Source organism: Salmo trutta, chromosome 14 (genome assembly GCF_901001165.1).
Source record: "Salmo trutta chromosome 14, fSalTru1.1, whole genome shotgun sequence".
Taxonomy (NCBI): domain Eukaryota; kingdom Metazoa; phylum Chordata; class Actinopteri; order Salmoniformes; family Salmonidae; genus Salmo; species Salmo trutta.
The window spans coordinates 38,400,202-38,418,258 of NC_042970.1; the positions used below are offsets into that span (position 1 = coordinate 38,400,202).

An 18,057-nucleotide genomic window follows, 5' to 3' on the forward strand; every position below is an offset into this window, starting at 1 on the left:
CAGTTAGAGCCAATTTGTCTGGCGCCCATTCCTCTACTAGCCAGTTGGCTAGTAGAGATCATTCTATTCGGTCTACTATACAGGGGATCAGTCTATTCCTCTACTATACAGTACCTCCCTGAGCATTTAAAATACGCTGTGGTGCTCACTCTCTCTGGCTGCCAGTCAGGAGGTCAGCAAGTACTTGTGTTCGCTGCTCTGTTGCGGCTGCCCAGCGGGAACAGCCAGCACTGGCACCCTCTCCTGGCTGGAGGGCACCTTGCAGGCCCTGTAGATGATGAGGAAGAGGACGAGGAGGAGGATGGCCACCATTGCATTGCAGGCGATGGCCACCACAGCTGCTGTGGACAGCCCCAGTCTCTCCCCGGACTCCATGACACAAACCAAATAGGAGCCGAGTCACCTGAAACGAGTCACCCAACACTAGAGTGGGCTCTCTTTAACTGTAGTCTCAGAGTAAGAGTATATGGTGTGAATGTATTCAAATATCTGTGGGTGGATAGACTGGCGCCAACTAGAATAATTCTAGAGCTCTTGATGTTGTGATAGTTGTGCAGGACAGATGATGTCAGTATGATGTCATTTAAAAAAAAAAGATATATATATATATTGTTCCTCGACTCAGGCTCCCCATTAAAAATGTAACAACTGCTTTTAAGCTTTTAACTTGCTCCAAGGCTTCATCTTCGCTTTCATTCTTGTAATACTGAAGAACAACCTTTAAAATATTAATATATTAGAGTAAAGTATCAGTCCCAGAAAGCAGTCTATGCTTTCATTTTGGGGAAAAAATGTAATTCAACCCTCGATTTACTTGAACAAAAAATTAAATGTCTTCTAATGATACAGCACTGTATATTGGAGAGATGTTTTTATGTCCTATAGTTCTCAAATCTCTCTTTCTATTTTGTCTGGAGTAAGTCTTCACCACTGCCCCTGCTATGTCTCAGAGTCAATCAGGGCCCAGTCATCAGGACCCCAAGGGTCAAACCGCTGCAGCTGGCTCTCCATGATGATGATCCACAGTGATGTTGGTACATCCTGGACATGTGTGTGAGGCGGACGGCTCTCCGCAGGTTGGCTACAACGGTTGACTTTACAGTGGTTGCCCTGCAACAGAAAACATTTGAGAAATGTTAGGTGGAGAAAAAAGCCTGTCAGAAAATAAATATATTTTTGATGCACAATGCAGTCTGTTCATTGTAGCCTTTAGACATTCCGCATTGCTTGTTTTGTCCCACTTACATGTAACATCTGCTCCCTTATCTGTAAATTATCCACTCAGCAACTTTACATCACTGGGACACGCAGACATACCACATGCTGATGTTCTGAATGCAGCTTATGAGTAGTCAAATTGTAAAGCTGCTCCTATGCCGTTTGTTCCTAATTAACATTTGCATACCTATGCATTTTTGTAAATGTTCTTGAAAAGCATCAAGCATGTATTAGGTAACATTTGTTTACATAGAGGGCATCACAAATGGCACCATGTTTCATATATAGTGCACTACTTTTTACCAGAGTCCTATGTGCCGGACATATTGTAATGCACTATTACATTTACATTTACATTTCCCCTTCCACTATGAAGGGGAATATGGTGCCATTTGGGATGCAGACATACTGTACATATGTTCTTACACATTATTTATATTTAGCACATTTGTTTTAGGGTTGTCACTATACCAGTATCGTGATACTATGATACCTGATTTCCAAAGGCAAAAAGGAAAACACTGAAGCAAACCCCATTCTTTGGTCCTTTAAAAAACCTACTGTTTGTAAAATATTGTGTGCTATACAGTGCCTTGCAAAAGTATTCATCCCCCTTGGCGTTTTTCCTATATCGTTGCATTACAACCTGTAATTTAGATAGATTTTTATTTGGATTTCATGTAAATGGACATACACAAAATAGTCCAAATTGGTGAATTGAAATGAAAAAAATTACTTGTTTCAAAACATTCTTAAAAATAAAAACAGAAAGTGGTGTGTGCATATGTATTCACTCCCTTTGCTATGAATCCCCTAAATGGTTAAATAAAGTCCACCTGTGTGCAATCTAAGTGTCACATGATCTCAGTATATATACACCTATTCTGAAAGGCCCCAGAGTCTGCAACACCACTAAGCAAGGGGCAACACCAAGCAAGCGCCACCATGAAGACCAAGGAGCTCTCCAAACAGGTCAGGGACAAAGTTGTGAAGTACAGATCAGGGTTGGGTTATAAAAAAATATCAGAAACTTTGAACATCCCACGGACCACCGTTAAATCCATTATAAAAAAATTGAAAGAATATGGCACCACAACAAACCTGCCAAGAGAGGGCCACCCACCAAAACTCATGGACCAGGCAAGGAGGGCATTAATCAGAGAGGCAACAAAGAGACCAGATAACCCTGAAGGAGCTGCAAAGCTCCACAGCGGAGATTTGAGTATCTCTCCATAGGACCACTAAGCTGTACACTCCACAGAGCTGGGCTTTACGGAAGAGGGGTCAGAAAAAAGCCAATGCTTAAAGAAAAAATAAGCAAACACGTTTGGTGTTTGCCAAAAGGCATGTGGGAGACTCCCCAAACATATGGAAGAAGGTACTCTGGTCAGATGAGACAAAAATGTAGCTTTTTGGCCATCAAGGAAAACGCTATGTCTGGCGCAAACCCAACACCTCTCATCACCCCGAGAACAACATCCATCATCCAACAACATCCATGTTTTTCATCGGCAGGGACTGGGAAACTGGTCAGAATTGAAGGAATGATGGATGGAGCTAAATACAGGGACATTCTTGAAGGAGACATGTTTCAGTCTTCCAGAGATTTGAGACTGGGACGGAGGTTTACCTTCCAGCAGGACAATGACCCTAAACATACTGCCAAAGAAACACGAGTGGTTTAAGGTGAAACATTTTAAATGTCTTGGAATGGCCTAGTCAAAGCCCAGACCTCAATCCAATTGAGAATATGTGGTATGACTTAAAGATTGCTGTACACCAGCGGAACCCATCCAACTTGAAGGAGCTGGAGCAGTTTTGCCCTGAAGAATGGGCAAAAACCCCAGTGGCTAGATGTGCCAAGCTTATAGAGACATACCGCAAGAGACTTGCAGCTGTAATTGCTGCAAAAGGTGGCAGTACGAAGTATTGGCTTTGGGGGGTGTATAGTTATGCACGCTCAAGTTTTCAGTTTTTTTGTCTTATTTCTTGTTTGTTTCACAATAAAAAATATTTTGCATCTTCAAAGTGGTAGGCATGTTGTGTAAATCAAATGATACAAAACCCCAAAAAATCTATTTTAATTCCAGGTTGTAAGGCAACAAAATAGGAAAAATGTGAAGGGGGTTAATACTTGTGCAACCCGCTGTAGCTTGGAAAAGGAACATGATTCTTGGGGACAACGTAAGGATGCTCGTTTCCAACATTTTTCTCAGGAAATCTAGTCCTCTTCATGTTTTGTTTCCTTGCCACGATTTTGCGAGTATGGTATCGTGACAACCCTATTTTGTTTACCTGTACATTTTTCATGGCAAGCTTTAAAAGCTTTAGCAGATATTCCATGGCTAGATAATAGTGTCAGGTAGATGCATGGAGTGCAGTTTTCAGAATAAATTTAATGGTAGACTCCATGACATCATCATACACAGTGGGGCAACTTCCTGCTTACGGACCTCAACAACGTAATATTTCAAGAAGTGACACAATTTGCACCATGCCCCCAACACAAAGCAGGAAGAAAAATGATTTTTACCAAAGGATACAAATAAAGAGTTTGGAGGGAGAGATGAGGAAGAAAAGAGGTTCAGATACAAAGATATTCTATTGTGCAACAAACACATGCATGCTCGAACATACACACACCTACCGACCGTTACTGTAAAACAGATACTCCCACTTATCCACTGTTAAACCGGGATGTGGTAGAGCCGGATCATATACAGTGCCTTCGGAAAGTATTCAGACCCCTTGACTTTTCCACATTTTGTTACGTTTCAGCCTTATTCTAAAATTGCTTAAATAGTTTTTTCCCCTCATCAATCTACACACAATAACCCAAAATGACAAAGCCAAAACAGGTTTATCGAAATTGTTGCTAATTTATAAATAAAAAAACTGAAATATCACATTTACATAAGTATTCAGACCATTTAATCAGTACTTTTACCTAAGTATTCAGACCCTTTACTCAGTACTTTCTGGATGCATCTTTGGCAGCAATTACAGCCTCGAGTCTTCTTCTGTACTACGCTACAAGCTTGGCACACTTGTATTTGGGGAGATTCTCCCATTCTTCTTTGCAGATCCTCTCAAGCTCTGTTAGGTTGGATGGGGAGCTTCGCTGCACAGCTATTTTCACGTCTCTCCAGAGATGTTCGATCGGGTTCAAGTCCGGGCTGTGGCTGGGCCACTCAAGGACATTGAGACTTGTGCTTAGGGTCATCAGCTTCCTATTTCGAAACAAAGCATCCTTCACTCATGCTGCCAAACATACCCTCGTAAAACTGACTATCCTACCGATCCTTGACTTCGGCGATGTCATTTACAAAATAGCCTCCAACACTCTACTCAGCATATTGGATGCAGGCTATCACAGTGCCATCTGTTTTGTCATCAAAGCCCCATATACTACCCACCACTGCAACCTGTATGCTCTCGATGGCTGGCCCTCGCTTCATATTCGTCGCCAAACCCACTGGCTCCAGGTCATCTATAAGTCTTTGCTAGGTAAAGCCCCGCCTTATCTCAGCTTACTGGTCACCATAGCAGCACCCACCCGTAGCACGTGCTCAAGCAGGTATATTTCACTGGTTACCCCCAAAGCCAACTCCTCCTTTGGCCGCCTTTCCTTCCAGTTCTCTGCTGCCAATGACTGGAACGAATTGCAAAAATCACTGAAGCTGGAGATTCATATCTCCCTCACTAACTTTAAGCATCAGCTGTCAGTGCAGCTTACAGACCATTGCACCTGTACATAGCCCATCTGTAAATAGCCCACCCAACTACCTCATCCCCATATTGTTTTTGTTTTTTTGCTCCTTTGCACCCCAGTATCTGTACTTGCACATTGACCTTCTGCACATCTATCACTCCAGTGTTTAATTGCTAAATTGTAATTATTTCGCCACTATGGCCTATTTATTATTGCCTTACCTCCCTAATCTTACTTCATTTGCACACACTGTATAGAAACCTTTCTATTGCGTTATTGACTGTACGTTTGTTTATTCCATGAGTAACTCTGTGTTGTATGTGTCGCACTGCTTTGCTTTATCTTGGCCAGGTCGCAGTTGTAAATGAGAACTTGTTCTCAACTGGCCTATCTGGTTAAATAAAGGTGAAATAAAAAAAGGAAATTGTCCTGTTGGAAGGATCTTTCTATACTTTGTTCCGTTCATCTTTCCCTCGATCCTGACTAATCTCCCAGTCCCTGCCACTGAAAACATCCCCACAGCATGATGCTGCCACCACCATGGTTCACCGTAGGGATGGTGCCAAGTTTCTTCCAAACCTGACACTTGGCATTCAGGCCAAAGCATTCAATTTTGGTTTCATCAGACCAGAGAATCTTATTTCTCATGGTCTGAGAGCCATTGAGGTGCCTTTTGGCAAACTCCAAATCGGGCTGCCATGTGCCTTTTACTAAAGAGTGGCTTCCGTCTGGCCACTTTACTATAAACGCCTGAGTGGTGGAGAGTGCTGCAGAGATGGTTGTCCTTCTGGAAGGTTCTCCCATCTCCACAGATGAACTCTGGAGCCATGTCAGAGTGACCATCGGGTTCTTGGTCACCTCCCTGACCAAGGACCTTCTCCCCCGATTGTTCAGTTTGGCAGGGCGGCCAGCTCTAGGAAGAGTCTTGGTGGTTCCAAACTTCTTCTATTTAAGAATGATAGAGGCCACTGTGTTCTTGGGGACCTTCAATGTTGCAGAAATGTTTTAGTACCCTTCCCCAGATATGTGCCTCGACACAATCCTGTCTCTGAGTTCTACGGACAATTCCTTCAACCTCATGGCTTGGTTTTTGCTCTGACATGCACTGTCAACTGTGGGACCTTACATAGACAGGTGTGTGCCTTTCCAAATCATGTCCAATCAATTGAATTTACCACAGGTCGACTCCAATCAAGTTGTAGAAACATCCCACCGATGATCAATGGAAACAGGATGCACCTGAGCTCAATTTCGAGTCCCATAGCAAAGGGTCTGAATACTTACATAAATAAAAAATAAAAATTGACGTTTGCAAAAATGTCTAAAAACCTTCTTTTTGGTTTGTCATAATGGGTATTGTGTGTAGATTGTTGAGGAAAAAACGATTGAATCCATTTTAGAATAAGGCTGTAACGTAACAAAATGTGGAAAAAGTCAAGGGGTCTGAATACTTTTCGAATGCACTGTATATTTAAATATATGGCTCGGGATAGAGCAGAGTTAGCCCTAATCCATGCCACATTGTAGCAAAATAATGGTCTACTCTGACTCTAGCAGCAGAAGAAGATTCTGCTGTGTGTGTGTGTGTGTGTGTGTGTGTGTGTGTGTGTGTGTGTGTGTGTGTGTGTGTGTGTGTGTGTGTGTGTGTTTGTCAATAACAGAAGAGAGCAGCTGCAGTAATCACCTGGGGTGGTCATTCCTGCAGTGCTGGCAAAGGATGCACCGATAATTAAACAAGTGATTAGAAGGACTCACCAAGAAAAACTTCCAAAAGGATTCATTTGAGGTAGAAAGGAGTTGGAGCACTCAACAAAAAAAGCATACATTTATTTATTTTAGCTCACTTTAATCCATTGTACAGGATGCAAACAGGTGAATTAAACAGGTGGGTGTGCTTACATTCAATCTCTTGAGCAGTTACACCTTCTGATAGAAAGGTATAGCCTACAGAAGGACAGAGATCATCAGGTTATGGAAGTGGATATGGATGTAGAATTCTCTCGCTCTTCCTCTCTCTCTTTCAATCTCTCTTTCAATCTCTCTCAACTCTCCCACTCTTTGTCCCATTGCACCACTGCACAGAGAGATAAAGAAGGCAAGCTGGCCCTGCAGGCCTCCAAATCCTCTTCCAACGGGAGAGGCGGCAGGGAGGGGTTATTCAGAATGTGTCAGAAGCGATATGAACCATGGAGAGGAGAACAGAGTGTGCCTAATTACCCAGGGGGTCTGCATTACACAACAAGCCGTATTTTACAAATGTGCCTATCACACACCACTCAATGACTTTCAGCTTGGCTCTCGGCATAGAGCATGGCCAAATCGTACAGTATTTCAGGGTTTTCCGAGTAGGGAAGTCTGAATGAGCACACAGAGCGAGAAAGAGAGAGAGAGAGAGATTTTGAGTAAAACCCAGCCATGGGCTCGGTGGAGTGGATCTGAGTGCCCGAGACATTAACAGTAGTTAGCTGGACCACTTTTAGACTATAAGGTTTGCCAGGAATAGTTCCCACCAAGTTGGTAAATGTTGTTGTTGAGGATGTTGTTTCTGCATCAAAAATGCCTGTGTACAGACAGCCCGTCGCATGCACGCACACACACACACACACACACACACGCACGCACACACACACACACACACACACACACACTCACACACAAACCTTGCCTATGAATAACGATGAGACTCAAGTGATTAATATGACAGACGAGGGCAAAATCATTTCCTGGGAGATAAACACGCAGACACCTCACAATACCCAGGCAGGCAGCCTTGAGATCAGTCAGCTTTGTGTGTCAGCCTGAATGTGGGAAGGACATGCACAGCAGATAGGTGCTTTGTCTGCCAACGCGTGGGCAGGAAGGAAGGACTCTGCAAGTTCCAAAGAAGTGGGACACGGGAGCTGGTGATACCCACTGAGGCTGAGTAAGAGCAAGCGTCTCCCTGCAGAGAGAGGGTAGAACCGTATTCTTCAATGCTGGAGACCCACAGGGCAGGAAAGCTTTAGTTTTAGCCCAGTATTAACAAACCTAACTCTAAAAATCAAGGGCTTGATGATTAGTCGATTAGATGAGTGGGGTGCTTTAATCGTGGGCTGGAATAAATGACTGCACATCCTGTGGGTTCCCAGGACCAGGTTTGAATAACACTGGTGTAGAAGTAATCAAAGGCTTTTGACCACTGTAAGTATTTGGTTCTTCTAGTGGAGGGCACTTTACTACTTATTTAAAACTTACAGTTCAAGTCGGAAGTTTACATACACTTAGGTTGGAGTCATTAAAACTTGTTTTTCAACCACTCCACAAATTTCTTGTTAACAAACTATAGTTTTGGCAAGTCGGTCAGGACATCTACTTTGTGCATGACACAAGTAATTTTTCCAGCAATTGTTTACAGACAGATAATTTGACTTATAATTCACTGTATCACAATTCCAGTGGGTCAGACATTTACATACACTAAGTTGACTGTGCCTTTAAACAGCTTTGAAAATTCCAGAAAATGATGTCAGGGCTTTAGAAGCTTCTGATAGGCTAATTTACATAATTTCAGTCAATTGGAGGTGTACCTGTAGATGTATTTCAAGGCCTACCTTCAAACTCAGTGCCTCTTTGCTTGACATCATGGGAAAATCAAAAGAAATCGGCCAAGACCTCAGAAAAGAAATTGTAGACCTCCACAAGTCTGGTTCATCCTTGGGAGCAATTTCCAAACGCCTGAAGGTACCACGTTCATCTGTACAAACAATAGTACGCAAGTATAAACACCATGGGACCACGCAGGCATCATACCGTAAAAAAGCCAGACTACGGTTTGCAACTGCACATGGGGACGAAGACTGTACTTTTGGAGAAATGTCCTCTGGTCTGATGAAACAAAACTAGAACTGTTTGGCAATAATGACCATTGTTATGTTTGGAGGAAAAAAGGGGATGCTTGCAAGCCAAAGAACACCATCCCAACCGTGAAGCACGGGGGTGGCAGCATCATGTTGTGGGGGTGCTTTGCTGCAGGATGGACTGGTGCACTTCACAAAATAGATGGCATCATGAGGACGGAAAATTATGTCGATATTGTAACGTTCGGCGTCTGGTGACGAGGAAGCGGACCAAAACGCAGCTGGGAGCGAATACATGTTTATTCAACACACTAGAATTAAACATGTACACAAAAATCAAGGAAAAACTGCCAATACGTTAGCTGCTCAAATAACGAGACAACAACCCACAAACATCGTGGGGGGAAAAGGAACTTAAATGTGATTCCCAATCAGACATAACTAGCGACAGCTGTCTGATTGGAAATCACCTCCGAGCCCAACATAGAAATAAACCACAAAGAAAGGCTATAACAAAACATAGAAAATTTACCATAGAAATACCACACCCTGACCAAAAATAGCAGAGTTCCCCTGGTCAGGGCGTGACAGTACCCCCCCTCCAACGGTGCGTACTCCCGGCGCACCAACCTAAAGTCTATTAGGGGGGGGACCCGGGTGGGCGCCTCACCCTCGGTGGAGGCTCTGGCCCCGGGCGTGTTTCTCCCCCTGCCTCCACCCTAGCCCTACCCCTCTGGCCCGGACTGGACCACGGTGGAGCGGCATGCTCAGGCTCCGAAGCGGAGCCGCCGACCGGAACAGGACTGGTCACCGGTGGACCGGACACAGGCCGTGCCTGACTGTGGACACGCGCCGTGGGCCTGGTGCGGGGAACAGGGACGGGCCGGACAGGACCGGGGACACGCACCACCAACCTGGTGCGGGGAGCAGGGACGGGCCGGACTGGACTGGGGACACGCACCACCGGCTTGGTGCGGGGAGCCGGGATGGGCCGGACAGGACTGTGGACACGCACCACTAACCTGGTGCGGGGAGCAGGGACGGGCCGGACTGGACTGGGGACACGCACCACTGGCTTGGTGCGGGGAGTAGGAATGGGCCGGACAGGACTGGGGACACGCACCACTAACCTGGTGCGGGGAGCAGGGACGGGCCGGACTGGACTGGGGACACGCACCACTGGCTTGGTGCGGGGAGCAGGGACGGGCCAGACTGGACTGGGGACGTCTGGCAGCTCGGGACAGTCCGGCAGTTCAGCGCAGTCTGGCCACTCCGGCAGTTCAGCGCAGTCTGGCCACTCCGGCAGTTCAGCGCAGTCTGGCCACTCCGGCAGTTCAGCGCAGTCTGGCCACTCCGGCAGTTCAGCGCAGTCTGACCACTCCGGCAGTTCAGCGCAGTCTGACCACTCCGGCGACTGTTGACTGGCGGGCAGCTCCGACGACTGTTGACTGGCGGGCAGCTCCGACGACTGTTGACTGGCGGGCAGCTCCGACGACTGTTGACTGGCGGGCAGCTCCGACGACTGTTGACTGGCGGGCAGCTCCGACGACTGTTGACTGGCGGGCTGACGCACTATAATCCTGGTGCGTGGTGCTGGTACCGGATATGCCAGCTTGGGAACACGCACCTCTAGGCTAGTGCGTGGAGCGGGAACAGGATATATAGGACCATGGAGGCTTACTGGCGGTCTCAAGCTTAAACCTGGCATCGCCCTTTCTGGCTGAATGCCTACTACCCCCTGGTAACTGCGGGGCGCTGGTATAGCGCGTACTGGCCTAAAAACACTTGGCCTTGCCATAACACCCATTACCCCGAAGCATAAGACCTGTCCATTAACTGGCCTCCGAGAAACAGTCCGGGGATTTGGCCTGGGGCTCCAAACTTGCCCCGCCAAACTACCCATATGCCTCCCCCAAAAATGTTCTTGGGGTTGCCTCGGGTTTAATCGCCAGTCGTGTTCCTCGGTAGCATTCCCGGTCTTTGCTCCATTTCCTCCATATATCCAATCCAAATTCCCTCTGCTCCTTCCTCTGCTGCTTGGTCCTTTGGTGGTGGGTTGTTCTGTAACGTTCGGCGTCAGGTAACGAGGAAGCGGACCAAAACGCAGCTGGGAGCGAACACATGTTTATTCTTTTACACCGAAATAAACACGTACAAAACAAAGAAAGTACCGATACGTTAGCTGCTCAAAATCAAAGAGACAACAACCCACAAACATCGTGGGGGGAAAAGGAACTTAAATGTGATTCCCAATCAGACATAACTAGCGACAGCTGTCGGATTGGAAATCACCTCAGAGCCCAACATAGAAATAAACCACAAAGAAAGGCTATAACAAAACGTAGAAAATAAACCATAGAAATACCACACCCTGACCAAAAATAGCAGAGTTCCCCTGGTCAGGGCGTGACAGATATATTGAAGCAACATCTCAAGACATCAGTCAGGAAGTTAAAGCTTGGGTCTTCCAAATGGACAATGACCCCAAACATACTTGCAAAATGGCTTAAGGACAACAAAGTCAAGGTATTGGAGTGGCCATCACAAAGCCCTGACCTCAATTCTATAGAATATTTGTGGGCAGAACTGAAAAACCGTGTGTGAGCAAGGAGGCCTACAAACCTGACTCAGTTACACCAGCTCTGTCAGGAGGAATGGGCCAAAATTCACCCAACTTATTGTGGGAAGCTTGTGGTAGGCTACCTGAAACGTTTGACCCAAGTTAAACAATTTAAAGGCAATGCTACCAAATACTAATTGAGTGTATGTAAACTTCTGACCAACTGGGAATGTGATGATATAAATAACAGCTGAAATAAATCATTCTCTCTACTATTATTCTGACATTTCACATTCTTAAAATCAAGTGGTGATCCTAACTGACCTAAGACACGGAATTTTTGCTAGGATCAAATTTCAGGAATTGTGAAAAACTGTATTTAAATGTATTTGGCTAACGTGTATGTAAACTTCCGACTTCACAAATGTTTTAATAATAAATAATACATACAGTTGGAGGATATATGCTCCTCTCGGAGCTAAAAAGAGTTTGAGTCAAGTCACTGTATTACGACTGGTGTTGTAATCTTTATAAATGGTGTAAGAGTAACATTAACATCGGGACATAAGGCAGCTGTTCTGTTTGTTATGAAGCCTGCGTACTAAGCTTGACTTCCATTTTGTCGCTGCTCAAAGCATTAAAAGGACAAATAACAAACGTCTTGTAAATCCTGGGGGTACTTCAGAGCACATCAGACAGGCAGAACACATTGCCTCGGGACGGTGGGTTGTAGGTCAGAGACAGAGAAAAGAAAACATAGCACGGTTTGGCTGTATATGGTAACAGTATACATGGTCAGAATGTTGAGCAACACAAAGTATGCGTCCCTAATGGCACCCTATTCCCTGTATAGTCCACTACTTTCGACCAGAGCTCTATGGGCACAAAATAGGGAATAGGTGCCATTTTGGATGCTCACAAAGTGTCAGACTAAATACTGGTTGCTTTTAAAGGCATGCCACTTCGATACCTCAGTGGGTTGGTGCCAGTGGTGTTTCATATTTGAAGTCATTTTTATAGAGCAATGCATTCAGGCAGATTTGGTTGCACTCTGGTACTGCATTTTGAATGATGAATTCAATGCTGTTTATTAACCTAATATTGCATTAACTTCCTTTGATAGAAAACAAATCTGTGATGTGCTGAGGTAACTGGAAACTGGTCTTTCGCTCTTTCTCATTTGTTTCCATTCTACGCAGAGGCAATGAACAGTGATTCTGAACCTTTCTTTGACTGCTTCACTGATCCATGACATTGAAATCAATATAAATACAATTCTCAACTCAATGTCTTTAATTAAGACAGCACATTGATGACAATCTCTCATATGATAACAAGATCAGCTTATCCTCTTGCCCAGCATTGACCCCAAATACAACGTCACTCAAATGACTGGTTGGAAACAGGGACTACCACTTAATCATTCATAGTAGCTGTACACTGGTCTTAGGGTGATATATTTCCTTGATTCCTCTCTCCTTGCCCCTCCTTCTCAAAATGCATTGGAGGAGAAGATCCGAGGTTCCTCTCCTCTGACGTTCTTCTCCAATGCCTTTTGAGAAGGAAGAAAGGAGAGAGGAGACGAGGAATCAAGGAAATACAATTGGGATTCATTCACATTTGGAGACATTAAATCAGAAGCATTAGCAGAAACCGAGAATATTGCTCAAGCATGGAACGTAGAATTTTCCACAACAACAAACCACCCCTTCTTCACCCACCCTGAAGGCAGCAGAACAAACCATCTGTATTAGCGGGGGTGCTGATGCACGACTGGCCTGGGCATTCATCTGAGATTATTCCCAAGGTCTAAGTCACTGTCAGTTTCAGTCTCTCTAGTCCAGTGGTCTCCAAACCTGTTCCTGGAGAACTACCCTCCTGTAAATTTTTGCTCCAACCCCAGTTGTAACTAACCTGGTTCAGTTTATCAACCAGCTAATTATTAGAATCAGGTGTTCTAGATTAGGGTTGAATTGAAAACCTACAGGATGGTAGCTCTCCGGGAACAGGGTCGGAGAGCCCTGCTCTAGTCTCACAATGCCAATCTCAAGGCTACGTTTACCCAGCAGGCTTAAATAAGTACATCATGCCTGCAAGGCTGTAACCCATTGGCATCACCTAAATTGATATCTTAGTTTTTAGATACTTCATGACATTCAGTCTTTACTCTTTACTTTGCAGAGCCATGTTCAGTTCAATTGTTGCATGTGGGGGTTTCTGACTGCAGTCTCCTCTTCAGCAAGTCAAATGCATGCTTGACTGGAATAACTTTGAACCTTCTCCCCAGTCTGAGGTCCTGAGTGCTCTGGAGAAGGTTTTCATCAAGGATCTCTCTGTACTTTGCTCCGTTCATCCTTCCCTCTATCCTGACTAGCCTCCCAGTCCCTGCCGCTGAAAAAAATCCCCACAGCATGATACTGCCACCACCATGCTTCACCGTAGGGATCGTGCCAGGTTTCCTCCAGGCGTGATGTTTGGCATTCAGACCAAATAGTTCAATCTTGGGTTCTCATTTCCAGAGAATTTTGCTTCTCATGGTCTGAGGGTCTTTAGGTGCCTTTTGACAAAACTCCGAGCGGGCTGTCATGTGCCTTTTACTGAGGAGTGGCTTCCATTTGGCTACTCTACCATAACGGCCTGATTGGTTGAGTGCTGCAGAGATGATTGTCCTTCTGGAATATTCTCCCATCTCCACAGAGGAACTCTGGAGTCATGTCAGAGTGACCATCAGGTTCATGGTCACCTCCCTGACCAAGGACCTTCTACCCCGATTGCTCAGTTTGGCCGGGCGGCCAGCTCTAGGAAGAGTCTTGGTGGTTCCAAACTTCTTCTATTTAAGAAAGATGGAGGCCACTGTGTTCTTGGGGACCTTCAATACTGCAGACATTTTTTGGTACCCTTCCCCAGATCTGTGCCTCGACACAATCCTGTCTCAGAGCTCTATGGGCAATTCCTTCAACCTCATGGCTTGGTTTTTGCTCTGACATGTACTGTCAACTGTGGGACCTTTTATAGACAGGTGTGTGCCTTTCCAAATCATGTACCATCAATTTAATTTACCACAGGTGGACTCCAATCAAGTTGTAAAACATTGCAAGGATGATCAATGCAAACAGGATGCACCTGAGCTCAATTTCGAGTCTCATAGCAAAGGGCCTGAATACTTATGTAAATAAGGTATTTCTGTTTTTTAATTGTAATAAATTAGCAAACATTTCTTAAAAAACTTGTTTTTGCTTTGTCATTATGGGGTATTGTGTGTAGATTGATGAGGAAAAGGTTTTATTTAATCCATTTTAGAACAAAGCTGTAATGTAACAAAATGTGGAAAAAGTCAAGAAGTCTGAATACTTTCCGAATGCACTGTATCTACCTCAATTACCTCGTATCCCTGCACATCACTCTGTACTGGTACCCCGTGTATCATTATTCATTACGCATTTATTATTACTTCTATTATTATGTTTTACTTTTCTATACATTTTCTATTTTCTTTCTCTCTGCATTCTTGGGAAGGGCCCATAAGTAAGCATGTCACTGCTAATCTACACCTGCTGTTTACGAAGCATATTGACGAATACATTTGATTTGAAATTATACTTTATTATTTGGAAACTATCGTTTTTTTAAAGACATTGTTAATTTTTACAAACAATGGAGTAAAACCATTTATTTCTATCAATACTCTGGGTTATGATGGGGTAAGACAGTTGTAACCATTATGAAGCTTTAACTTATATTCTTGAAGAATAAAATGCCATTGAACAGCTGAAAATATTGCATTTGATAAGCATGTGTGCAGGCATTATCTCTCAGCCCACTGCACTACAGCCTCTGGAATATAGTCAATTTACTATCAGACAACTAAACCGAACAGGGAGACCAAAAATAGAGTAAAACAAAGAGCACATAGCCTACCTCTTGAACACAGATGTAGATTCTTCTCGGGATAGGCATCTGAATTCATTCTCAAAGCAAAGCAGATGAAATGCCAACTGTTCTTGACACAGGGACTGTCTGGCTCCAGTCTGCGCAGTGAATTGCTTGTAACCTACTCTCAGTCACATGGTTTGTCACATGTTAAGCCAGAAAATGTAAGGGAATTTCTGGATTTCTCTTCAAAATAAAAGCTTGTCTTTAAAATAAAAGTGTTCTTATAAAACATATAAAAATGTTCTAGAAGAACATTTCGTTCAAATATACACCCATCTAGTACCATGTTGGACACCCCTTTGCCTCCAGAACAACCTGAATTCTCCGGGGCATGGAAACATTGCTCAATTGTCTATGTATGGTTTTTGTTTGTTGTCAGAAAAAACAGGGGAATAAGTGAAATATTACAAGAAAAGGAAACGTTGCTCAATTGGTATCAATTGACCTAGCGTGTGCCAGGAAAACATTCCCCACGCCATTACACCACCGCCACCTGCCTGCACCGTTGACACCAGGCAGGATGGGGCCATGGTCTCTGCCATCAGCATGACGCAACAGGAACTGGGATTTGTCGGACCAGGCAATGTTCTTCCATTCCTCAGTTGTCCAGTGTTGGTGATCACGTACTCACTGGAGCCGCTTCTTCTTGTTTTTAGCTGATAGTGGTGGAACTGGTGTGGTCGTCTGCTGCAATAGCCCATCCCTGACAAGGACCGAGAGGGCCTCACAAATAAGGCCCTCTCACTTCATATTTGCTGTTGTTTCTTAGTCTACTTCTTTCAACTCAACATTACAAACCATACAAAATGTCTACTTGTCTTGGACCAAAGTGAAAAGGAATTGGATTTCATTATGACAGACACAGGTGTTTTGGTGTCAGGTGTGCGGCTGCAATTTCAATTGAACATAGCCGTAGAGACTGAGCCAATGAAAAGAAGCATGCAATGTCCTTTAATTACATTTTCCCTTTTGAATGGGGATATGTGGCATTTGGCTGCAAGGCATTTTCTGAGGAAAATATTGTATACATTTTAATATGCATGCTGTGGTATCACCCCATTTCCATGATATAATATAATATAAACAGAGCTCTGATGAAAGTATCTCTGTGATTTACATCCGTGCATACCGCTCATCTCATCAGCTCATCTGGCATCAGCCATGACAAAATGTGTAGAATTCCAGGAAATGTGCTTGAAAACATCAAACATTTCTCTCCACCCAATGGCAAAAATGTGTAGAATTGCAGGAAATTAGTATAAATAATTTCCTTCGAAGAGGGGAGGCCCCCCAACCAAATTTCACCTAGGGCCCCAAAAGGTTAAGGCCGGCCCTGGGTAGCACAACACAGCTTTGTTTGAAATTCAACCACACATCATTTTCAGCAGTTAGAGGAGGAATTATTGTTTAAATCGTTATTTCAGGTGGCTCAAAGGTCGTTCCACGAATAGAGTGCCTTTTATGTCTTTAGACATTATGTGTGTACATTTTGATAAAACACTCAATTTAACAGTGGCTCTAACTAAACCATGTTTAAAAGGGGAGTTATTGTCACATCTGCTCCTGCAACACCCTCTACTACTCATCCTGTCTCTCCTTGACCTGCCGCCACTCCCCCAGTACTCTCTCTCTCTCTCGCTCTCTCGCTCTCTCTCTCGCTCTCTCGCTCTCTCGCTCTCTGTGTGTGTGTGTGTGATTGTGTGGGCGGAGACAGGTGTGCTGGAGTCAGAGCAGATCCCCACCAGCTGCAACCTGTTCCATAATCAAGACCTTTACAAATACTCAGCGCTGCCACTTCCACGCTGCCAGATTGTAATCTCTGCTCAGTCAGTCTATGTTTCTAGCCATTTGTTATTATTCAGATCCTGTTATCCTGTCATGCCTGTTTTCCTTGCCTGGCGCTGTTTTCCGCTACAGTTCTTCCCGCTCTGACTCTGGTCCCTGTCTCCAGTCCCACGTCTCGTCATCCTGCTACTCTGTCCTGGATTCCCCGCTCTACTACTCCCTTGGATTCCCCTACGAACCTGCTTACCTTGTCTCAACCCCTCTCGCTCCAGCCTCAGTCTCCGCACCTGGTTTCCAGCAACCTGCCCGAGCTTCCCCTGACCTGCACTCCATCTCCCCCCTGTGTTTCAATAAATACCTTGGTTACATCATCCTAGTCTTTTCATCTGAGTCTGCTCTTGGGTTCCCCTGTTCCACTCCGCGTAACAGTTATGGCTGATTTAGGATAAAATCGTCAACCCTGTTGTCAACTTTTATAGTAATTTTTCTCTTAATTTAACATCTTGAGATCGGAAAACATGTTTGTTTGGAAGTTGAACGTACTCTTTATGACAGAACGTTAAAATTAGGTGACATAAATAGGTGACAAAATTACACTACCCCCAAAAGGCACTCTATTCGTGGAATGACACGCCTATGCTTGAATTGTGGCATAATGCTTTGAGAGGAGGACTGTGCTTCACTAGTAGTCCATGACCTTACATAATACAAATGTCAACCCTGGTACAAAAGTGTTGGAAGTGTCAAACCATTAGAAAAATAGGCCTATTTGGAAGCTAATTGATGCCACGAGGAAATTATGTTCAAATGAAGAAATTAAGATCATACACAATGTCTGGCATGATGAGGAGGAAATCTGAATTCGAAATTTCTGAAATTTAATGAAACCTCAAATGGTTTGTACCATCTGGGGTGTTTATTCTCTAGTGTCTGAGGCCCCCTACTGGTCAAGACAATATCTATATTTTGGGCCCTAACTTTCAAGCTAGAACAAGGAATATGCCCTGCTCTCA

The 18,057-nt window shown here is 44.3% G+C and overlaps 1 long non-coding RNA gene across 1 annotated transcript; it reads right to left on the reverse strand.

Moving 5' to 3' along the window:
* Positions 1-905: 905 nt before the first annotated feature.
* LOC115208030 (uncharacterized) lies at positions 906-15,403 on the reverse strand. Its single transcript, XR_003881088.1, has 2 exons — positions 15,245-15,403; positions 906-1,110 (listed from the first exon to the last, which is right to left on the reverse strand). It is a non-coding gene; the product is annotated as an uncharacterized LOC115208030 (long non-coding RNA).
* Between the last annotated feature and the right edge of the window lie 2,654 nt (positions 15,404-18,057).